The sequence below is a fragment of the Scyliorhinus torazame genome, chromosome 9 (genome assembly GCF_047496885.1).
Source record: "Scyliorhinus torazame isolate Kashiwa2021f chromosome 9, sScyTor2.1, whole genome shotgun sequence".
In the NCBI taxonomy this organism is placed as follows: Eukaryota; Metazoa; Chordata; class Chondrichthyes; order Carcharhiniformes; family Scyliorhinidae; genus Scyliorhinus; species Scyliorhinus torazame.
In genome coordinates, this window is record NC_092715.1 from 123,754,469 (window position 1) to 123,779,090 (window position 24,622).

Genomic DNA, 24,622 nt, shown 5'->3' on the forward strand with positions numbered 1-24,622 from the left:
TGCAGCCGTACATACACATTACATTTCCCACACATACTTATCCCAGCTACATGCTGGCACTGGTTGTGCTGGAGCACACCCATACAGCTGATGGGTCAGAGGGTACCCAGGTGGGTGCCCTTGGGGGACACCTATATGTCCCGTGGCACTATGTTCTGTTAGCGACGTGCGCACCTTGCTGGCTGCTACAATGGTGTTCCCTTTTTAAAAAAAATTTAGAGGACCCAATTCATTTTTTCCAATTAAGGGGCAATTTAGCGTGTCCAATCCAGCTACCCTGCACATCTTTGGGGTGTGGGGGTGAAACCCACACAAACATGGGGAAAATGTGCAAACTCCACACAGACCGTGACCCAGAGCTGGGATCGAACCTGGGACCTCGGTGCCGTGAGGCAACAGTACTAACCACTGTGCCACCGTGCTGCCACAATGGTGTTCCCTCCCCGTGCACCCGGACCCCACTGCCCACCTCCTGGCCAGCCCTGCTACTCCCCCTGGCCCTGGCAGAAACCCCCGGCCAGCGGCACAACTGTCAGCAAACTAAGGTGATGTTGGACACTTTCCGTACTTTGTCCTCCATGTTAATTTTAAAACCTGTGTTTTAAGTAGGGAGTAAAGGAGTATTGTGTTAGAAGCAAATTTTCATGCATTAATTTATCAAAGTTTAATAAATGCTTTCTTTTTCTTGATGGTAAAACTAATTGGCGATCCTGTGATTCTATTCCCTCTACGTTTGATGAACAAAATAAAGGTTATTGGGTGGGATTCTCTATGCTGCCAGATCCGTCTTCTGACATAACATGCCCCCACCGGCAGCGGGATCCTCCATTCCGGCAGCAGGCCAATGGAGCTTCCCATTGCGGCCACCCCCACGCCGTCGGGAAATCCGCAGGAGTGAGTGCACTGCCAGTGAAGCGGAGGATCCCGCCAATGGAGATTCCCGTTCAAAGTCTTTTGAGCCAGGGTTCCTATCTGGGATCATCCAGTTACAACATCAACTGAGATCATAACATGAGATGTAAGGGAGAAGAGCTGATCTAGTGAGTGGTTGGAGAGAATATGGTGTTGCAGAATCAGAACAGTGGACAGCTGCGACTGGAGCGAAGACAAACTGTGGATAATAACCTGCTGTGAGTTTGACAAATCTTAGTGCTTGTGTGAAAGTTGGACCATTTTACTGTATTCATTTTTCGGGGTGCGGTACAGGCTGAAGGTTTACTTAGGGTGTCAAATACTCATGCACCAGCCTTACTGGCCTATTTATGAGCTATTCTTTACACACAAAGAAAAAAGAACAAAGAAATGTACAGCACAGGAACAGGCCCTTCGGCCTTCCAACCCCGTGCCGACTATGCTGCCCGACTAAACTACAATCTTCTACACTTCCTGGGTCCGTATCCCTCTATTCCCATCCTATTCATGTATTTGTCAAGATGCCCCTTAAATGTCACTATCGTCCCTGCTTCCACCACCTCCTCGAGTTCCAGGCACCCACTACCCTCTGCGTAAAAAACTTGCCTCGTACATCTACTCTAAACCTTGCCCCTCTCACCTTAAACCTATGCCCCCTAGTAATTGACCCCTCTACCCTGGGGAAAAGCCTCTGACTATCCACTCTGTCTATGCCCCTCATAATTTTGTATACCTCTATCAGGTCGCCCCTCAACCTCCTTCGTTCCAGTGAGAACAAACCAAGTTTATTCAACCGCTCCTCATAGCTAATGCCCTCCATACCAGGCAACATTCTGGTAAATCTCTTCTGCACCCTCTCTAAAGCCTCCACATCCTTCTGGTAGTGTGGCGACCAGAATTGAACACTATACTCCAAGTGTGGCCTAACTAAGGTTCTATACAGCTGCAACATGACTTGCCAATTCTTATACTCAATGCCCCGGCCAATGAAGGCAAGCATGCCGTATGCCTTCTTGACTACCTTCTCCACCTGTGTTGCCCCTTTCAATGACCTGTGGACCTGTACTCCTAGATCTCTTTGACTTTCAATACTCTTGAGGGTTCTACCATTCACTGTATATTCCCTACCTGCATTAGACCTTCCAAAATGCATTACCTCACATTTGTCCGGATTAAACTCCATCTGCCATCTCTCCGCCCAAGTCTCCAAACAATCTAAATCCTGCTGTATCCTCCGACAGTCCTCATCGCTATCCGCAATTCCACCAACCTTTGTGTCGTCTGCAAACTTACTAATCAGACCAGTTACATTTTCCTCCAAATCATTTATATATAGGGACAGTGGGGCTCTGAGGCAGAGCAGACAGGGAGAGGTTGCTGAACACAGCGGGTCTGGTGGCCTGAAGTGCATATGTTTTAATGCAAGAAGTATTACGGGTAAGGCCGATGAACTTAGAGCTTGGATTAGTACTTGGAACTATGATGTTGTTGCCATTACAGAGACCTGGTTGAGGGAAGGGCAGGATTGGCAGCTAAACGTTCCAGGATTTAGATGTTTCAGGCGGGATAGAGGGGGATGTAAAAGGGGAGGCGGAGTTGCGCTACTGGTTTTGGAGAATATCACAGCTGTACTGCGGGAGGACACCTCAGAGGGCAGTGAGGCTATATGGGTAGAGATCAGGAATAAGAAGGGTGCAGTCACAATGTTGGGGGTTTACTATAGGCCTCCCAACAGCCAGCGGGAGATAGAGGAGCAGATAGGTAGACAGATTTTGGAAAAGAGTAAAAACAACACGTGCTACTTAACTCTCCCATTCTCTATTCACCTTGTTTATCCACTCTAATGTTTATTCCTGGTGCCCATCCCCACCAAATTATTTTAGATTTTCCCCCACAGAACTTCCCATGAGGACAATGGTGCCGACCATGTGAGCCAAAGGTTTCTTCAGCTTCAGAACTGGTCCCAAAATCTCAAGAATCTGAAGTTCTCTCTCCTGTTCCATTTGTCTAGCTACCTGTTAACTGTTCCCCTCCTAGCCCAGTACTACTAGAACATAGCACTCGGGTATTTCAGAGATTGCTCCCTTTGAATGCATGTTCATTACATTTTTCCATACATTCCTGAAACTCTGACTGCAGGGTCTTCCCTCTTTTCCTTCCATATCTTTAGTTATCACATGGACCATGAATTCCAATTGTTTCCCTCTTTTGCTCAAAATGTTCTGCATCCTTTCGATGATGTTATTTACCGAGCACCAAAGAGGCAATACACCATGTGGGGACCTGTGCCAGAGGTTGGTGAAACCCCTCTATCCCCAGCCTATTGAATTTACAATGACAACTGCAGTTTTGTACTGAACTTTCAAAACTGTTTGAAAATGTGACAGTCTTGTATGAATCTTGCACTTCATCGTGTCCCATAAGACCATAAGTCGTAGGAGCAGAATTAGACCATTAATCCCATCGAGTCTGCTCCGGCATTCAATCATGGCTGATATGTTTCTCATCCCCATTCTCCTGCCTTCTCCCCATAACCCCTGATTGCCTTATTAATCAATAACCTATCTATCTCTGTCTTAAAGACACTCAGTGATTTGGCCTCCAGTCTTCTGGGGCAATGGGTTCCACAGATTCACCACCCTCTGACTGAAAAAATTACTCATCATCTCTGTTTTAAAGGATCATTCCTTCAGTCTGAGGCTGTGGCCTCACCTTCTAATTTCTCCTACTAGTGGAAACATCCTCTCCACGTTCACTCATTTCTAAGCCTCTCAGTGTTCTGTAAGTTGCAATGAGATCCCCCTTCATCCTTCTAAACTCTATCAAATACAGACCCAGAGACCTCAACCATTCCTGTAGGATGGCTACATGGTCACTTACTTTCCTGAACCCTTTGTAACTGGAAGTGCCCCATGGAATGTGCCTCCAGGAAATTCTCAGCTTTCCATGTGACCTGCAGTGACTGCAGCCTCTCCTCATGTCAGGAATTCTGAGCTGAAGTTCAAGCAACTGGAGGCACTTAAACATATGGTTATCCAGGACAGATGACAATTTTCAGCTATCCCATTATTTTCCTTAAATGTCTATCTACTTACATTATATATGTAAAGGATCTCTTTACTCCTATTTATTACTCATATAAAGCTTTCAGATTTTTATTTAATGCAATGAGTATCTGTAACATTGGTAATCCCAACCTTGTTAATTTTGATTTTATCCCTTTGGATCTAATTACTTGTTGATTATTTATATAGTTACTGTTGACCTTTTGTTTAGAGCACTTTGCAACTCTATCCCCTCTGTACCTAATTCCAGTTGCCACTCCATTTAGAAGATGCTGTTGGCACTGTACACACTTCTCCCAGGGTTCTACATTCTTTCATTCTCCTCATGCCTTTTCCATGAATGGAAGTTCAGAAGGTTAACATCCATTGTTCATGTACAGCTCAGGTACTCCAGTTCGGTCTTACCACTGATTTTTGGTCAAACAATTGTTACGACACCCTGGGCTAGTGTGCAGACAATTCCACCCCCACTTGACCCAGAGCTGCAACATAGTTGAAATTAACTCTTAATTTTAAAAATATCCGAAGTGTTTGGTCTTTGCTGCCCAATCACCAGCTTTGTAAATTTAAACATGACTAACTTTTATGAATAATAGTAACTATAGTTACATAGGCAAGAAATCCAACTGGTTAATTACTATCTAATTTCTAACCCCCCTCTTTAACTTGCCCCAGGCTCGACACACACAAGACAGACAAACACAGAGGGGAAAGAGGGGTATAAAAATAATATAAAAGTAAAAGGATACGAGTCTCTGTTTCAGATGGACATCCTCCAGTTCGATATTTCAGTCTAGGCCTCTAGTTGGGTGTCTTTGCTTTCAGTCTGTAATGGTTTTCACTGTAGACTCATCAGGGTGTCGAAACTTTGCTGCCGACTTAGAAACAGTAGGCAGGAAACATTTGAAAGAGAGAGAGTAGCACATAGCCTCTCCTCTCGACATCAAGGAGCTTTTTGCTGGGTTTTCTGGAAATAAATACCTGTCTGTTGCCAGGCAGGATACTGTCCTTGGCCAATCCATTGGTCACCAGCCAACCAATCGAATCAAATCCCTCTGAAAACTCAGGTGCCATAAGGTCTGAGTTCTTCTGTTCAAAATCTACATCTTCACAGCACAATGAAATATTTTTCATCTTTTGAGGTCCTCACTTCGCCTGCTCGATTTAAAGATGCCTTCATTAAAGGTCCATAGATCAAAAATGATAATGACAAAATAAAAGAAATAGGGAATAAGGGAATCCACAGCAATGATGATAAACAGTATTTTGTCATTTGATTTATGTGCCAAATTTCTTGATGGTTGTCCATAGAATCCCTACCACGCAGAAGGAACCTGCACCGACTCTCTGAAACAGCACTCTACTTTGGCCCACTCCCCCGCCCTATCCCCATAAACCTGTGCATTGATCATGGCCAATCCACATAATCTATATATTTTTGTACACTAAGGGGCAATTTAGCATGGCCAATCCACCTAATTTGCACATCTTTGGATTGTGGGAGGAAACCGAAGCACCCAGGGGAAACCCAGACAGACGTGGGGAGAACGTGCAAACTCCACACAGACAGTGACCCAAGGCCGGAATCGAACCTGGGTCCATAGCGCTGTGAGGCAGCAGTGCTAACCACTGTGCCATCATGCCAACCTCCCAAGGTCCCCAGAGCATTATCCTGGGTCTCTGGATTATCAGTCCAGTGACAATACCATTACACCACCACCGCCCTGATTGCTACAAGCATATGCCCACAAGAAACTCTCTCAAGATTTTAATTGCATCCAAATGAGAGAAAAAAATGTTTCCGGTTCCCTTGAGGTCAATTAGATTTGATTGCAACTGTGACTTATTCTTACAATAGGCTACTATTCCAAATGTGTAGTTCAAGGGATGAGCAATAAATGCTGGCCGAGCTAGCAATACCCTTATTCCATGAACAAATTAAAACAAAGTACCAATACAAATTCATTTTGAATTACAACAGCATCAAAAGATGGATAAGAGGGCATTAAACATATACATAGAAAGGTGGCTCCTGGATTTCCGGTGACGGCAGGCGGGAGGCAGCCGCACATTGGAGGGCTCCCGCTCGGGGTCTAACGCCCGTTCCCAGGGGTAACAGAGGCGGCAAAAGCAGGGAGAAGGCACAGTGAAGAAAGATGTCAAGAACAAGTAAAAAAGCGTCCGTGTAAAAAACAGCTGAAAGTCCATCGGGGAGTGGAAAGGTCACCGCGGGGACGGCAAGAAAAGTGGAGGCTGGGGCACCAGGGGAGGGCGCATTGCCCACGGCTGAAGAAATGACTAAGGTGATGGCCGCGGAACTCGAAAGGCAGTTCACAAAACACATGGAGGCGATGAGGAAGGAGATGGGGGCGGTATTGAAAGTGCTGGTGGAGGAGGCGATTGCCCCAGTGAGGGCGGCGGTATTGAACCAGTGGCGGAGGTACGGGAGCAAGGCGAGGCGCTGAAGGAAGTGGAAGAGACATTGTTACAGCACAGCGATCAACATACCTCGATGGGGAAGGAGATGTGGAAGGTGATAGAGATCAACGAGGGTCTGTGAGCCAAAATGGACGACTTGGAAAACAGATCCAGGCGACAGAATCTGAGGATTGTGGGTCTTCCCGAAGGAGTGGAAGGCCCGAGGCCAACTGAGTATTTTGCCACGATGTTGGCGAAGCTATTGGGGGAGGGTGATGATCCCTCCCAATATGAACTAGATCAGGCTCATCGGTCGTGGAGGCCTGTACCAAAGGAGAGTGAGCCGCCAAGAGTAGTGACTCTGTGTTTTCGTAGGTACAGTGTAAAGGAGAAGGTCCTGTGCTGGGCAAAGCAGAAGTGGGTGGTGCAGTGGGCTGGAGCTGGTATACGCATATATCAGGACTTTACGGTGGAGTTGGCGAGGAGGCGGGCTGCGCCATGCGGCGACCCGCTCACCATGGGGGCACACCATGCTACTTCTGCGGGCAGGGCCAGCACCCACGCGAACGCTGCCCAGCCCGCTCCACGATCTGCAGCGACTGCGGGAAGAAAGGGCACTTTGCGAGGGTCTGCCTGGCCAGACCCAGGGGCCAGAAAAACAAAGAACAGCCGGCCCGAAAATCAGGCTCTCAGGCCCGCAGGCCTCGCAATGCTGCTGCACATCGACCCGACACGCCCTCTTCTGACGCGTCATCAGCCTCGTGCGAATCATGGGAGCGGCCATCTTGTCGGCGGCCATCTTCTCGACCCGACACGTGCGACCGACAGCAGCGGCCATTTTACGAGTCCGACTCGGCTGACGACTCCGACTACCCGCGACTGGGTGCGATCACCCTCGATCAAACTCGGCCAAAACACCTGCAGAACTCCATGATGCAGGTCCAGGTCAACGGGCACGACACTGCATGCCTCTTCGACTCCGGGAGCACGGAGAGCTTTATTCACTCTGAAACGGTAAGGCGCTGCTCCCTACGCACCCATCCCGCATCCCAAACCATAGCCCTCGCATCTGGGTCCCACTCGGTACAAATCACGGGGTACTGTATTGCGGATATCTCGATCCAGGGTGCCAAATACACCCATTTCAAATTTTATATCCTCCCTCACCTCTGTGCCCCCCTGCTGCTCGGACTGGATTTCCAGTGCAGCCACCGAAGCCTGACACTGAAGTTCGGCGGACCCTTGCCCCCCCTCACGGTGTGCTGCCTTGCGACACTGAAAGTCGCACCCCCCTCGCTATTCGCTAACCGCACTCCTGACTGTAAGCCTGTCGCCACCAGGAGCCGGCGCTACAGTGCCCAAGATATGGCTTTTATCAAGTCAGAGGTCCAGTGTTTACTGGGAGAGGGGGTCATCGAGGCTAGCAACAGCCCTTGGAGAGCGCAAGTGGTGGTAGTCCGGTCCGGGGAGAAGAAACGGATGGTCGTGGATTATAGCCAGACCATAAACCGATTCACGCAGCTTGATGCGTACCCCCTTCCTTGCATCGCGGAAATGGTAAATCGGATTGCCCAATACCGAGTCTTTTCCACGGTCGACCTCAAATCTGCCTACCACCAGCTCCCCATCCGACCAAAAGACCGCCCCTATACTGCCTTTGAAGCAGCCGGCCGGCTCTTCCACTTCCTCAGGGACCCTTTGCTGTCACAAATGGGGTCTCTGTCTTTCAAAGGGCGATGGACCAAATGGTGGACCAGTACGGTTTGCGGGCTACATACCCGTACTTGGACAATGTCACCATCTGCGGCCATGATCAGCAGGACCATGACGCTAACCTCAAAAAGCTCCTTCAGACCGCCCGAGCCCTTAACCTGACCTATAACGAGGGCAAATGCGTTTTCCACACCACCCGGCTCGCCATCCTCGGCTATGTCGTGGAAGACGGGGTCCTAGGTCCCGACCCCGACCGCATGCGCCCCCTTAAGGAACTCCCTCTCCCCCGCAGCCTCAAGGCCCTCAAACGGTGCTTGGGGCTTTTCTCCTATTACGCCCAGTGGGTCCCCAAGTATGCGGACAAAGCCCGCCCACTCCTAAAGACCATCACTTTTCCCCTCTCGGCTGAGGCTCAATTGGCCTTCAACGGCATCAAGGCTGACATCATCAAGGCCGCCATGCATGCGGTGGACGAAACCATCCCTTTCCAGGTAGAGAGCGATGCAGCAGACATCGCCCTGGCTGCTACCCTCAATCAAGGAGGCAGACCAGTAGCGTTCTTCTCCCGAACCCTCACCGCCTCCGAGGTTCGACACTCTGCAGTCGAAAAGGAGGCTCAAGTCATTGTGGAGGCTGTGCGGTGCTGGAGACACTACCTCGCCAGAAGGAGGTTTACCCTCGTCACCGACCAACGGTCGGTCGCCTATATGTTCGATAACACGCAACGGGGCAAAATAAAAAACAATAACATTTTGAGGTGGAGGATCGAACTCTCCACCTACTCGTACAATATCAAGTATCGTCCAGGGGAGCTCAACGAGCCCCCAGATGCCCTGTCCCGCGGCACATGCGCCAACGCGCAGGAGGACCGCCTGCAAGCCATCCACAATGACCTCTGCCACCCGGGGGTTACCCGGCTCATCCATTTCATCAAGTCCCGCAACCTACCTTACTCAACCAAGGAGGTCAAGGCCATGGTCAGGACCTGCCAAGTCTGTGCGGAGTGCAAACCGCACTTCTATCGGCCAGACAAGGTTCGGCTCGTGAAGGCCTCGGGCCCCTTTGAGCGACTGAGCGTGGACTTCAAGGGGCCCCTCCCATCCACCAACCGTTATGCCTATTTCCTCACCGTGATCGATGAGTTCTCCCGTTTCCCATTCGCCATTCCCTGCACCGACATGACCTCAGCCACGGTGATTAAGGCACTGCACAGCATCTCCACCCTGTTCGGTTTCCCTGCTTATATCCACAGCGACCGGGGTACATCGTTCATGAGCGATGAACTGCGTCAGTATCTGCTCAGCAAAGGCATCGCCTCAAGCAGAACGACTAGTTATAACCCACGGGGAAACGGGCAGGTGGAGAGGGAGAACGCGACCGTGTGGAAGGCTGTCCTTCTGGCCCTGCGGTCGAGAAATCTCTCAACCACCCTCTGGCAGGAGGTCCTACCCTATGCCCTACACTCCATTAGGTCACTCCTCTGCACGGCCACGAATGAGACCCCTCACGACCGATTGTTTCTCTTCCTCAGGAAGTCTAGCTCCGGGGTCTCGCTTCCACCTTGGCTGATGGCCCCGGGACCTGTTCTTCTCCGGAGGCACGCGAGGAGCCATAAAACGGACCCCCTAGTTGAAAAGGTCCGACTGCTCCACGCCAACCCCAGTTACGCCTACGTGGAGTACTCCAACGGCAGGCAAGATACGGTTTCCCTCCGGGATCTGGCACCCGCTGGATCCTCCACCACAGACGCCCCTTCCCGCGCCGCGCCCCTGCAGGACCCGTCGCCCCCTACAACACCCCCCCTTCCGGCCCTACCACCCATTGGTGAGCTCCTACCGTGCGGCCCCCCCTTTACACACCCCGCCGGTGCCGGCTCCGCTACCCCCGGCCCTGCTTAGTTCCCCTGCCCCGACCCGGACCGAAGCTCCGACCGCTGTGCTCCCAGATGTGCCCTCAACCGGGACGTCCATGCCCGCCGCACCACCGCCCGAATTGAGGAGGTCGAGGAGGACGATCCGGCCACTGAGACGGATGGACCTATGCTGGCACTTCACCCCCGCCGGACTCCTTTTTAAACAAGGGGTGAATGTGATGAACGGTTACTGCCTTATCATCGTAGAATCCTGTTCGGCTGGCGGTCAGCAGCACCACCCAAAGCTGCAGACTGGCTGTTCGACCTCTTGGAATCTCTCCAAATGGAGAAAATCAAATTCGCCATCTGAGGGTCAGATGACGACTTCCACAGAACGTGGGAGCCATTCACCCAATTGTTCCGGGACCTGTTTATGGCCAACAAACAAGCAGAAGAATAGCCAGGTAGCCAGGAATCAGGGGAAAGTAGCCAAAGCATGAAATGGAGAGATAGACCGGGAGGGGCGGGGGACAGCTAAACCTAAGAGGAAAGAAAGGCGAGCCACAGGAGAGGGAGGGGGGGGAGAGTGGGTAGAGATAGGGAACAAGAGAGGAGAACCAGGGAGGTGGGGGGGAGGCAAGGAAATGAGAGCCGGATGGAAGGCACGGGATACAATAACGAACTTGGCATCTCCAGGAGCAGGGAACGAGGAGAATAAAGACGAAAGATGTAAATAATTTTACCAGGTGTACAGAGTTGCTGCCAATGAGCTGGTGCACAATACCCTACCAGTTATTCTATTTTATTTGTTATTGTATTTTTAAAATTATTTATTATTTTCTTTTCTTTGGTATGTTTGGGTGTGCCCTTCTCTTCTATATATGTATATATATGTGTTTCTTATCCTGTGTCCATAACGGTAAATATATATTGTTCAAAAACCCAATAAAAAACATTGTCTCGAAGAAGGCTGTCCAGTACGCCACAAGTCTGGGGCAAGACCAGAACATGTGGGCGTGGTTGGCCGGGCCTCCTTGGCATCTATCCTCCACCTCCGGGAAGAACCTACTCATATGTACCACCCTATGTACCACTTTTAGCTGCATCAGGCTGAGCCTTGCGCACGTGGAGGTGGAGTTGACACTATGCAATGCAGAGTCCCCACCCTATTTCAATCCCCAGGTCCTCCTCCCATTTCTTTCTTGTTGCGTCCAGTACGGTGTCGGCCTTTCTATCAGTCGGTCATACATGTCACTACAGTTTCCTTTATCTAGTATGCTTGCGTCCAGTAGTTCTTCCAGTAATGTCTGTCGTGGCGATTGTGGGTACGTCCTTGTCTCCTTTCGGGGGAAGTTTTTGAGCTGTAGGTACCTTAGCTCGTTCCCCATGGCTAGCTGGAATTTCTCTGTCAGTTCGTCCAGTGTTGCGATCCTGCTGCCCGTGTATAGGTCCCTGAGACACGATCAATTGGACAAAAGACGATAGTTGAATCCAACTGAAGCTTTATTGCTATCAGATGTGTGGCCTCCCACAGCAGCTGGCGAAATGGCTGCTGGCTGGAAGACACGCATATTTATACCCCGCCTCCTGGGTGGAGCCAGCAGGCAAGGACTACCGGAGAACCTGTAGTACAGGTCCTACCGTACAATACCTAATACAGGTACAACAGTGTTTACCACATTCACGCCGTTTTAAAAATTGAGTCCGCCGGGGGTGGTGGATAACTATATACAACAATGAGTTAATATTTACAAGATTTGAGCAAACAAATGTCCTTTGATGTCCGGTGGACCGGTCAGGGGTTTAGCCGGTCCGGGGCCTTGATGTCCTCTGGGAGCGACGCAGTTTTGTCGGCGATGTTGGTGCTGATCTGGTCGATGGTGACTCCGGGAGCGTGCCGAAATCCTCTTCATTGCCGGGCGTGGGCAGGGGGGGGGACGGATGATCCTGGGGGGGGTGCTGATGGGAGCGACGGGGGAGGGGACGGTGGTGCCAGGGTCGGAGGGGGTGTGGGGGTGGAACCTGCTGGTGCCAGGTCCCTGAGGGAGACAGTATCCTGGTGGCCGTCGGGGAACGCCACGTAGGCGTACTGGGGGTTTGCGTGGAGCAAGTGCACCCTCTCCACCAACGGGTCCACCTTGTGGTGTCGGATGTGCTTACGGCGAAGCACGGTTCCCGGAGCTGCGAGCCAAGTCTGGAGCGACACCCTGGATGTGGACTACCTGGGGAAGGCAAAAAGACGTTCATGGGGTGTATTAGTGGCAGTGCAGAGTAATGAGCGAATGGAATGGAGTGCATCAGGGAGGATCTCCTGCCAGTGGGAGGCCGGGAGATTTCTGGACCGCAGGGCCAGCTGGACGGCCCTCCATACCGTCCCATTCTCCCTTTCTACCTGTCCGTTTCCCCGGGGGTTATAGCTTGTCGTTCTGCTGGAGGCGATACCCCTGCTGAGCAGGAACTGACGCAGCTCATCACTCATGAATGAGGATCCCCGGTCACTGTGGATGTCGGCGGGGAAATCGAACAGAGTGAAGATTGTGTTGAGGGCTTTAATGACGTTGGCAGACGTCATGTCGGGGCATGGGATGGCAAAGGGGAATCTGGAGTATTCGTCGATCACACTGAGAAAATATGTGTGACGGTCGGTGGAGGGGATGGGGCCTTTGCAGTCCACGCTGAGGCATTCAAAGGGGCGGGATGCCTTCACCAGGCGCGCTTGGTCCGGCCGGTAGAAGTGCGGCTTGCACTCCGCACAGACCTGGCAGTCCCTGGTGATTGTCCTTACTTCCTCAATGGAGTAGGGCAGATTTTGTGCCTTAATGAAGTGGTACAACCGTGTGACTCCTGGGTGACAAAGGCTGTCGTGCAGGGTCCGGAGTTGGTCCACTTGTGCTCTGGCACATGTACCTCATGACAGGGCATCTGGAGATTCATTGAGTTTGCCGGGGCGATACATAATCTCGTAATTATAGGTGGAGAGCTCGATTCTCCACCGCAAGATTTTATCATTTTTGATAGGGCAGCAGGGTAGCATTGTGGATAGCACAATTGCTTCACAGCACCAGGGTCCCACGTTCGATTCCTGCTTGGGTCACTGTCTCTGCGGAGTCTGCACATCCTCCCCGTGTGTGCATGGGTTTCCTCCGGGTGCTCCGGTTTCCTCCCACAGTCCAAAGATGTGCAGGTTAGGTGGATTGGCCATGATAAATTGCCCTTAGTGTCCAAAATTGCTCTTAGTGTTGGGTGGGGTTACTGGGTTATGGGGATAGGGTGGAGGTGTTGACCTTGGGTAGGGTGCTCTTTCCAAGAGCCAGTGCAGACTCGATGGGCCGAATGGCCTCCTTCTGCACTGTAAATTCTATGATAATCTATGATCTTGCCTCGCTGTGTGTTATTGAACATGAAGGCTATCGACTGTTGGTCAGTGAGGAGAGTGAATCTCCTGCCGGCCAGGTAATGCCTCCAATGCCGCACAGCTTCAACGATAGCTTGGGCCTCCTTTTCGACGGATGAGTGCTGAATTTCTGAGGCATGAAGGGTGCGGGAAAAGAATGCCACGGGCCTGCCTGCCTGATTGAGGGTGGCGGCAAGGGTGACGTCTGAAGCGTCACTTTCTACTTGGAAGGGCAGTGTCTCATCTACAGCATGCATTGTGGCCTTGGCAATATCAGCTCTGATCTGGGCGAAGGCCTGTTGGGCCTCGGCCGTCAGGGGAAACTGGGTGGACTGTATGAGTGGGCGGGCCTTGTCCGCATAGTTTGGGACCCACTGAGCGTAGTACGAAAAGAATCCCAGGCAGCGTTTGAGGGCCTTGGGGCAGTGGGGGAGGGGGAGCTCCATGAGGGGGCGCATGCGGTCGGGATCAGGCCCCAGAACTCCGTTCTGGACCACATAGCCGAGGATGGCTAAGCGGTTTGTGCTGAACACGCACTTCTCCTTGTTGTAAGTGAGGTTTAGGAGAGTAGCGGTGTGGAGAAATTTAGCAAGGTTGGCGTTGTGGTCCTGCTGATCATGGCCGCAGATGGTGACGTTGTCGAGGTACGGAAAGGTGGCCCGTAACCCTTACCGGTTGACCATTCGGTCCATCTCCCTTTGGAAGACCGAGACCCCGTTTGTGACGCCAAAGGGGACCCTAAGGAAGTGGTAAAGGCCGTCTACCTCGAAGGCGGTGTATGGACGGTCCGATTTACGGATGGGGAGCTGGTGGTAGGCGGATTTCAGGTCTACCGTTGGGAAGAGCCGGTACTGCGCAATCTGGTTAACCATGTCAGATATGCATGGGAGGGGGTACGCGTCGAGCTGCATGTACCGGTTGATCGCCTGGCTGTAGTCCACGACCATTCGGTGTTTCTCCCCAGTTTTAACTACTACCACTTGAGCTCTCCAGGGGCTGTTGCTGGCCTCGATGATGCCTTCCCAAAGCAGCCGCAGGACTTCGGACCTGATGAAGGTCTTGTCCAGGGTGCTATACCGTCTGCTCCTGGTGGCGACGGGTTTGCAATCTGGAGTTAGATTGGCAAAGAGGGAAGGTGGGTCGACCTTTAGGGTTGCGAGGCCACACACAGTAAGGGGTGGTAAGGGCCCGCTGAATTTCAGAGTTAGGCTCTGGAGGTTGCACTGGAAGTCCAGGTCGAGGATTAGTGCACGCAGAGATTAGGGAGGACGTAGAGGCGGAAGCCGCTGAATTCTACTGTTGGTAATTGTGTTTCTCTTTATTTGGCTCTGAATATGGTGATCATTATGGTCGCCTTCCTTAATTGTAATTACGTTTTGCTCTCGAGTCGCCAGGTATCTTTCGATACCGCCACAAGGTTCAAACCGAATACTGATCAAAGACTCGATACACCAGTTAGTTAGTTCAAAGTCAAATGCTTATTTATTTACACACACAGTTAAATATACTCATGCACAAATACTACCAACTAAACTATCACTACTGCTAAAGCCTATACTTAGCTTCGGGCGACCACTCAGTCAGAGGAACAATGGCCATTTTTCGGTTCTGAGGCTGCTGGGGTCGAAGTGGTGAAGGGGAACAGCTAAGGCCGTCTGTCTCGTAGCGTGCGTTGACCTTGGACTTACTTGTTCTTGTGCAGCTGTTGGGCAGGTCTCTCCTTGGTGAGAGCCGGAGCCAAGAGAACGATTCTCTCTTGGGGGATCCTTCTTATACCCAAAAGGGACTTGGCCCAATTAATTGGGCCGTTTCTCGATCGTTCCTATCAATTTCCTCCAATAAAGGGGTGGGTGCCCTGATGGCTGGGCGTGTCCTAGGTGGCCATTGGCCTGCTTTGTTCTGGTCTCCTCTGGCGCCGGGATGTCTGCCTTAGTATCGGTTACTCAAATGTTACTCTTTTGTTCCCGGAGATGGGCCATTAGTATACTAATGGGTTTGCAGTTTTGGTCTTGTCTGGGAGCTGCGGCTCCAATAAACAGACAAACCCCGAACCTGCTTGTTTTCTCAGTATTGTCCATTTTCCCTGCAATCTTTGCAAAGTGTCCATTTTGTAATCGGGAAGTGGCCATCCCAGATGGCTACAAGCCCTCCTTATGATCCTCAACGCAAAGCGTGAAGGATCACATTACCGCGTCGTCTTCATTCTCTGACCAAGCGTGACACCCATAAGCACTTCACAGTCTCTACACTGCCCGATCCTATGAATCGCAATTTTCTTCCTAAAATCATTTTACATACATACATCATTATAAAACTCTATGGGGCGCTATGACATTCAGGCATGCATTACGAAATAAAAAAACTGGAACCTCTAACTATCCTAAATAAACTTTCCTCACTCAAACAATCAAAAATAATCTACAACACTTTAAATTTACAAATAGCAGCAACACAAGTTTCTCTGGCTTTGCAGTCAAGCACAGAGGTTTACATTTCTTTATTGAACGAACAAAACACACACAAAGGAAAACGGATGCACTTTAATTCACTTAAAGGGGTTGGGATGTTTGTTGGAGTCTGAAAATAGGGGACCTAAACGCGTATACCAGGGTGCAAGAGCGGGAGGCTCTCCTTCGCCATTTTCTGAGTCTAAGTGTCTGCACGACACTGCAGAGTATCGCCAGTACTAAGAGTGATTCTACTATGTAAGACAGTGAATATAAACTTGTCACACCAGGTCGGGGTGTCGGTAACTGTCTCGGGGGTAACAATCCCGGGGTTAACTATCTCGGGGTACAGTGTATGGCAGGGGTGGGAATCATTCACGGCCTGTGTGGTAGGGGTCAGTAGGGTAGCGTCCGCGCGCAACTGAAGGGATCCGCTAAGATCCAGGTGAAAAACATGAAGGTTGTCTTCATCTTTCCTTTTGTCGGTCTTCTTCTTTATCTTCCTCTGGGGTTCCTGAGGTTCCGGAGTTCTATGGACCAAGCATAATATCTGTTATTAGCTTGCTTAAGATATCGTATGTCTGTCTGTCTGTCCTTTGTTGCCACTTACCCATTATAATTGGTCACCATCTATGACTCGTTTTTTAAAAAAAACAAATATTTGGGACAAGACATCCGAGAAAAATACTGACATAATGCGAGCCGTCTCGCAGCCTGTGCGATCTACCATCCTAGTGTTTGAGGATATAAATAGCATACGGAAGCAACCAAAGGGTCGCCAAAAACAAACAAAAGAATTTTGAACTGAAAGTGCCAAAATGGGGTACGTATGGGCCGCGGCATGTAAGAAATGGGTGGAATCCCCGGGTAGGACGGTGATCAGTGCTGTTTGTGCTCTACCCGAGCATAGCTGACCCGAGGTGGGTCTTCAGGCAGGGCGGGGACCAGTGCCGTTTCTCCACTGACTGAGCGACTGGCAAGAATGGGTAAGAATGTGGTCGTTGTGGGGGGCTGCCTCTCGTAATCGAATCAGGAGAGTAGCTATGAGTGGTGTCTGTTGACAAACTAGTTCCTCTGAGCTGTTGTCTGTTGACAAATCTGTTCCTCTAACAGCCATTGGATGTCAAAAGGGTAGTGGCGTGGGACCATGAAAGCTTTTAAATTCACAAACAACATTTAACATGTACATTAAACAAACAAACATACAACAAACATGTTGCAGGTTCCATCAGAAAGGACACCATATCTCTCCATCGGTTCCTTTTTGCCATCATGTGGACACCTCATTGCTCAATAGCGAACAGGGTCGCAAAGGGATTTGTTTGGTGGGAGTCAGACTTTATGTCATCATCTTCTCCCGGCTGCCATACTTTTGACTGGAGTAGTTTGGCTAAAGCTGCTTGGGGCGAATTGGGGTCCATCTCATCATTCAGGATGAGCCTGAACGAATTGTCTCGGTGCCAGAATCGTGTGTCGAGGTTGGAGCTGCTAGGTTGTAATTTGTAATCGTCGGGCGGTGGGTCTGGGTCAGGGGCTTTGATGTATGTGATTTCGAAGGCGTCACTGGAATCATGCTCGGATTCGCTGAGAGTGGGGCCTGGTGCAGGGGTGTAATCATAACGTGGTGTGCTGTGGCTGTCGTCATTGCTGTCACTATGACTGTCGCTGTCGTTGCTGGTTGAAGGAAGGGAGAGGCGGAGTCATGCCTCTGGGGGTGGAGTTGAAGATGTGTCTGAGGACGGGCTGCACTGGCTGGGGGATGGTAGGAATACGTCATCTGTGGGCGGGGCGTGCTCGTCTGCTGCTGCGAGCAGGATGTGGTGTGCATGGTTGTTCTGCGAGCCATAAGCTGGTTTATGTGAAACCACGCAGACCACAGGGCTAAATCGCTGGCTTTGAAAGCAGACCAAGGCAGGCCAGCAGCACGGTTCAATTCCCGTAACAGCCTCCCCGAACAGGCGCCGGAATGTGGCGACTAGGGGCTTTTCACAGTAACTTCATTTGAAGCCTACTTGTGACAATAAGCGATTTTCATTTCATTTCATTTCATTGGGATATGAGGTCTTGTATACCGAGGGGCTGACTTTGTCCGAAATGGAGTACGGTCCGGAAAATTTGGGGGAAAGGAATGAACTGGGGTTGTATAGGGATAGCATCACTTGCTGCCCTACTACAAACACGGTGGCGTGTACCGTTTTATCGAAATAAGCCTTGCTTTGTTTCCTCCTGGTCCCAAGTCTCACAGCTGCTGCGAGCTGGGCTGCCTTTATATTCTCAATAAGATGCTGTACAGCATTTTCCTGCGGGTGGGCGGTGACTGCGGGGCTGGCCAAATCCAGTCCTAATCAATACTCTGTCCCTTTCATGGCCCGTCCGGTCATGAGGGTGTGGGGGGTGTATCCTGTGCGCGTGGATACCGCGTTTTGTAAGAACATTAAAGCAAATGGGAGAACTGAGTCCCAGGTGCTGTTGTTCTGTTGCACCATTTTCCTGAGAGTGGCTTTTAGAGTTCTGTCCATCCTCTCTACAATGCCGCTTGACTGGGGGTAGTATGCTATGTGAAACTTCTGCCTAATTCCGAAAATTGTGAGGACGTTCTTCATTACTCGCCCTGTAAAATGGGAGCCTTGATCGGACTCTATACTGCGTGGGAGGCCCCATCTTGTAAAGATGTGCTGTGTTAGTATTTTAGCTGTTGTCTTGGCCGTATTCCTTCTGGATGGAAAAGCTTCCACCCATTTTGTGAAGGTGTCGATGACCACCAACACATACTTATAACCATTTCTGCAGGGGGGGTAGGGGTCCTATGTAATATATCTGCAAATTCGTCCAGGGGGTCATTAACGGGGCGGGTGTGACTAAGCTGAGCCTTTCTTGTATATCTGTCCGGATTGTTCTGGGCACAGATCAAGCAATTTTCAATGTAGTGAGTAACGTCGGCTTTTAAATCAGGCCACGAGCAGAGAGGTCTGAGGTGGGTTAGGGTGGGTTCAATGCCTTGGTGTCCATGATTGTCATGGAACTGCCAAATAATCTGGTTCCTGTCCTGGCTGGGAACTACATAAATGCCTTCTTTCAAAATCACACCGTCATGTGTGGTAATTGCGTTCTTAAACTTGTTGTACGGGACTGGGAAGGTTCCTTTTAAAACTTCCCTGAGCTTTTCATCTTCCTGTTGGGCTTTTACTAGGTCCTGAATGTTGGTCTGTGAGACCTGAACCGCGTGTACTGGGGTGCTCTCGGGGGGGTTCCAAAAGTAACCATGTCTGAACCTGCCTTCACTAGGGGTCTGCTTTAACGTTACCAGGGGGAAGAACGGTGATGACTGCGAACCTTAATTATGCCATATTTCCTATTTTTAGCTGTCTCTAGGATATGCCGGAGTAATGGGGCTGAGGGTAGGGGCTTTCCGTCTGCGGAAATGAATCCTCTAGTTTCCCACAGGGGTAGGAATTCTGTTAAACTATTGCAGACATATAAACTGTCTGAATATATGTCTGCTAGGGTCGGAAACGAGTCAGGGTGGTCAACAATGTACGCTATGGCTGCCAGTTCTGCTGCCTGCGAGCCTAGATGTCCTGGCAACTTTAGTGAAATCTCATCTAGGGCGCGTCCCTGTGCGTCCTCTACATAAATGCCGCAACCGGTGATTCTCTTTCCGTTCAAAACTGTGGAGGAGTCATCCACATAAATTGTCAGGGGTGCGCACATATCTGTGGGCTGGGGTCTCTGGGGTGTATTACCTGCTTTCCTGGGAGCTGACTTAGATATAAATGGGCCTGTGTTGTGCTTTGTGGTGATGATCTCACACTCATGTGGGATACCTGCATATTGCAAATTATCAGCTAGGAAAGTGTGGGCCTTGGTTCTTTTAACTGTAATGTCCTGTCCCTGTAAAAGAAGGGTCCAACGGGCTGCGCGGATTTGGCTGACTGTGCCATCTTTAAGTCGACCGTCTAATAATAGCTGTGTTGGGGTGTGTTCAGTGAGAATGGTGATGGGGTTGAGTCCTGTAATGTAGGCGAAGTACTGTACTGCCTAAAAAGCTGCGAGCAGGTGCCTTTCGCGGGCAGAAAATCCTTGCTCGACAGGAGCTAACACGCGTGAGGCGTATGCCATGGGGCGTAATTGGTCATGGCGTTCCTGGAGGAGCACAGCCGAAAGGGTTCGGTGGGTGCTTGCAACTTCGATTGCATATGGGGAAAGTGGAAGTGGGGCCTGTAATGTGGGGGCTGTGCTGAGGGCTCTTTTTAAAGCATCCACGGCATCCGTAGACTGTGGAAGCCATTCCCAAGGTGCCTGGTTCTGAGAAGTTTGGATAGGGGTGCTGCTTTTGTGGCGAAACTGTCAATGTGGTTTCAGCAGTAGCCAACCAGTCCTAGAAATGAACGGAGGGCTGAGACATTATGGGGAAGGGGCAATTTGACGATAGAGTCAATTCTCTTTTGCTCGATCTCGCGTTTACCATGAGTGATTACTGTACCCAAGTAAATCACTTTTTCTTGCAGATTCTGGGCATTCTTGGGGTTGACTTTACATCCAATCTCTTTTAGGAGTCCTAGGAGTTTGGCGAGAAGCGAAATGTGCTCTCCCTTTGTGTCTGTCTGTAGTAGCAAGTCATCTACATACTAGACCAGACAATCGGGGCGGGAAAATTTTGCTAGTCCATTTGCCAGCTGTCGGTGGAAAATGGAGGGGGAGTTGTGGAAGCCTTGTGGAAGGCACGTCCACATATATTGTTGTCCCTGGAATGTAAAGGCAAATTTATATTGGCACGCTTTATCCAATGGAATGGACCAAAAGCCGTTTCTAATGTCCAAAACCGAAAAATCTTTTGACTGGAGTCCCTGTTTGAGCATGGTCTTGGGACTCGTGGCTATGGTGGGGGCTGCTGCTGGGGTTACTTTGTTCAGTTCCCGGTCATCAATGATCAGTCGCCATGATCCATCGGGTTTCCTGACGGGCCAAATTGGCGCATTGTTCGTGGAGGCTACTGATCTGAGTACGCCTTGATCAAGCAGACTCTCTATTACTTTGGAGATTTCTTCCTCTGCTTCTTGGGGAAAACCGTACTGCTTTTGGGGTCTGGGGTTGGGACCTGTAATATTTACCAAGCAAGCTATTTTGCCACAGTCGTGCTTGTGCTGTGCAAATGCTGCTTTGTGTTGCTGCAGGACTTCCCTAACCTGTGTGTCCCGACTAATGGCTCGAGGGTCGAACCAGAAGTCTCCTACTGAGCTAATTCTGTTTTCATAGTCTCAAACTGTGAGCCTGGCGGGGGCTCGTGCCTTAATAAATGTGTATGGAGAATGGCAAAGGGGGCCTTTGCCATTCTCCAGACACATTTATTAACCGGATCAAAAGAGAGGTTGTGCGAGCTCATAAAATCGATTCCTAGGATGTGTTCAGCTGTCTGGGGTAGATCGACCAAAACTACGGGGTGTTTAGTTGTAATGTTCCCTATTTGTATCGCTACTGGGGCTGTGATGTGTCTTGTTATAAATGACCTGTAAAGCCGCTGAGTGTGATGGTGTCTGTTGTGGGCCACGTGTCTCGCTGAATCATCGTGGAGGAATTGAGAGTGGTGCGGGACCCTCCTGTGTCCCAAAGAAATTCTACGGGGTGTCCCCGGACTTTGCCTGCTACGACCGGTCTACCGGACTTGTCCCAGAGGGTGTCACAAACCCAAGTTTGGGAGCCCGAACACCGTTAGTCGGTGCCGTTCATGTCTATGTTCTCTGAACGGCTGCTAACGCTATGGATTGGCTTTGCCCTATTCTTATTTAGGGTGCCTGCCTGTTGGTTTCTCTGCTTTATTTGGGGTGCGTCTCATGCAAAGTGTCCTAATTGTCCACAGTTGTAACATTCCTGGGATTTTGGCTGTGGTGGGCTGTTCCTGCCCTCATTTACCCATGCGGGGTTCTGGTGCGCTTTAATTGGAATCATGTCTGTCTGCTCTATGTTCTATGTTCTATGCTCTTCCTCGGGTTTTGCAAATGCGGTTTTGCCTTGGACGGATTGTTCCCAAGTGCGGGACAATCTCTTCAAAACCCATTTCTCGTTGTGGGCCTCGTCTGAGGGGGTCGTAATTTGCGTAAGCACTCTGTCCTGCCTCTGTCGCATGAGAGACTAGGATTCGAGTCCATTTGGCCATATTATCCGCGGACAAATGGGCGCGGGCTAACTCTCCGAATACCGCTGTGAAATGTATCCACAAGCGTCCAGCAAACACTGTGGGGTGCTCTGTTTTCTTTTGCCTACACTTATTTAGGCCTTCTACGGGGTCTCCTCTGTTATAGCTGATCGCATCTAGGATCGCTGTGTGCATCTCTTGGAGTGTGCCTCCTCCTACATTCTGTGGGTTGGGAAGGGCTGCTACGACTGAAGGGTTGAGGCTTAAAACTGTGAGCTTCACTTGCTCCTTTTCATCCAGGCCGTACATGGAAGCCTGCTGTTTAACTCGAGCGAAAAACTGGTGGGGGTCTGATGTGGGCAGGAACGGTGTTATTTTTCCACACACGTCCTGTAATTGGGTCACGGTTAACGGGGTTGTATATAGGAAATCTGTGTTTCCTTCTGCTGCGGTCCTGCGGTGTGTGGTTACAGGGTTCATGGGGGGGTGTTCTGCCTGTTCAGTTGGGGGTTGGAGCGCTTTCCTTTTCTGTCGATTTTCTTGCGTACATGTCCCATGTACGTATCTGTGGGCAGTTTCATTTAACTCCTGCCAATCAGGGCCATTTTCCTGGTCTAACTGGGATCCAAACATCCTTTGAAACCCATTCTGGACAGAAAGCAGAGATTGCAATTCTGCAATTTGATTCCGGCACTTTGCGTGATCTACTGAGCTCTGCCTTTGTTCCGTCGTGGAAGTGTGGAGCGCTCGTAGGGCTGCTTTTAAATCATTGCACTGTTTCTGCAATTGCTCTACCTGTTGCTCGGTTTCTTGTCTTACCAAGACCGCACGTTGCGTGTCCTGGTAGGCCTTATCATACTGGGTCTGGAAACTACTCAAATGGGCGAGACAAGACTGGTGTGCCAACTTGGCATCATCCACCTCTCTGTCCCTCGCTGATAACTGTTCTCTCAAATCCTTATTCTCCTTCTCAAACTCGCTCACATCTCCCTCACTATTTCTGTCTCTCTCCTCAATCTCTCTACGGAGCATCCTAACAACCTCCTCTGTGCCTCGCAATTGTGCCAAGCAGGACACGATTGTCATCGGCTTGCGAGCTTTCCCTAAGCTCTTCTTGTGGATCTCTGACAGGTTCTCCCACCAAGTATGTCCTATACCCCCTCCAAAGGGGCCATCCTTTCCCTTTGACACTGTCCTACACTACTGGTCACTGCAACCTCGAATTCCTGGGTGTTCATAAGGTGTTCCATTGCCTTCATTGCCATTTTCTCTCTCTGGGTTCTCTACTGAATTTGGAACAGGGGGTGATAAAGTGGTGATGTAAACACTGGTATGGCTTACGCTATTTTCCGGCCTACAAAACTCCCGACAGTTTTACGCAACAAAATCTCTCAGGTTTACCTTATATCCCTGTTAATACGCATGCATTAACACACTTTTGAATCTCGGAGATTTAATCAGTATCGTTCTCACACTTGTGGTTTTTCTGTTTCCAATTGGATTCCAATTCCAAAGTGGGTTTTCTCGGAGTGACTAGGCCACTTCTAGGTCGAGTCCCGTCAGAGGTCGCCAGTAAAATGTTGCTAACTGTGTTTTTCTTTATTTGGCTCTGAATATGGCGGTCAATATGGTCGCCTTCCTTAATTCTAATTACGTTTTGCTCTAGAGTCGCCAGGTATCTTTCGATACTGCCACAAGGTTCAAACCAAATACTGATCAAAGACTCGATACACCAGTGAGTTAGTTCAAAGTCAAATGCTTATTTATTTACACACACAGTTAAATATACTCATGCACAAATACTACAGACTAAACTATCACTACTGCTAAAGCCTATACTTAGCTTCGGCCGCCCACTCAGTCAGAGGAACAATGGCCATTTTTCGGTTCTGAGGCTGCTGGGTTCGAAGTGGTGAAGGGGAACAGCTAAGGCTGTCTGTCTGGTAGCATGCGTTGACCTTGGACTTACTTGTTCTTGTGCAGATGTTGGGCAGGTCTCTCCTCGGTGAGAGCCGGAGTCAAGAGAACGATTCTCTCTTGGGGGATCCCTCTTATACCCAAAAGGGGCTTCGCGCACTTTTGGGCGGGCCTTGAACTTGGCCCCAATTAATTGGGCCGTTTCTCGATCGTTCCTATCGATTTCCTCCAATAAAGGGGTGGGTGCCCTGATTGATGGGCGTATCCTCGGTGGCCATTGGCCTGCTTTGTTCTGGTCTCCTCTGGCGCCGGGATGTCTGCCTTAGTATCGGTTACTCAAATGTTACTCTTTTGTTCCCGGAGATGGGCCATTAGTATGCTAATGGGTTTGCAGTTTTGGTCTTGTCTGGGAACTGCAGCTCCAATCAACAGACAAACCCTGAACCTGCTTGTTTTAGACCATAAGACCATAAGCATAGGAGCGGAAGTAAGGCCATTCGGCCCATCGAGTCCACTCCACCATTCAATCATGGCTGATTTCAACTCCATTTACCCGCTCTCTCTCCAAAGCCCTTAATTCCTCGAGAAATCAAGAATTTATCAACTTCTGTCTTAAAGACACCCAACGTCCCGGCCTCACCGCCCTCTGTGGCAATGAATTCCACAGACCCACCACTCTCTGGCTGAAGAAATTTCTCCTCATCTCTGTTCTAAAGTGACTCCCTTTTATTCTAAGGCTGTGCCCCCGGGTCCTAGTCTCCCCTGCTAATG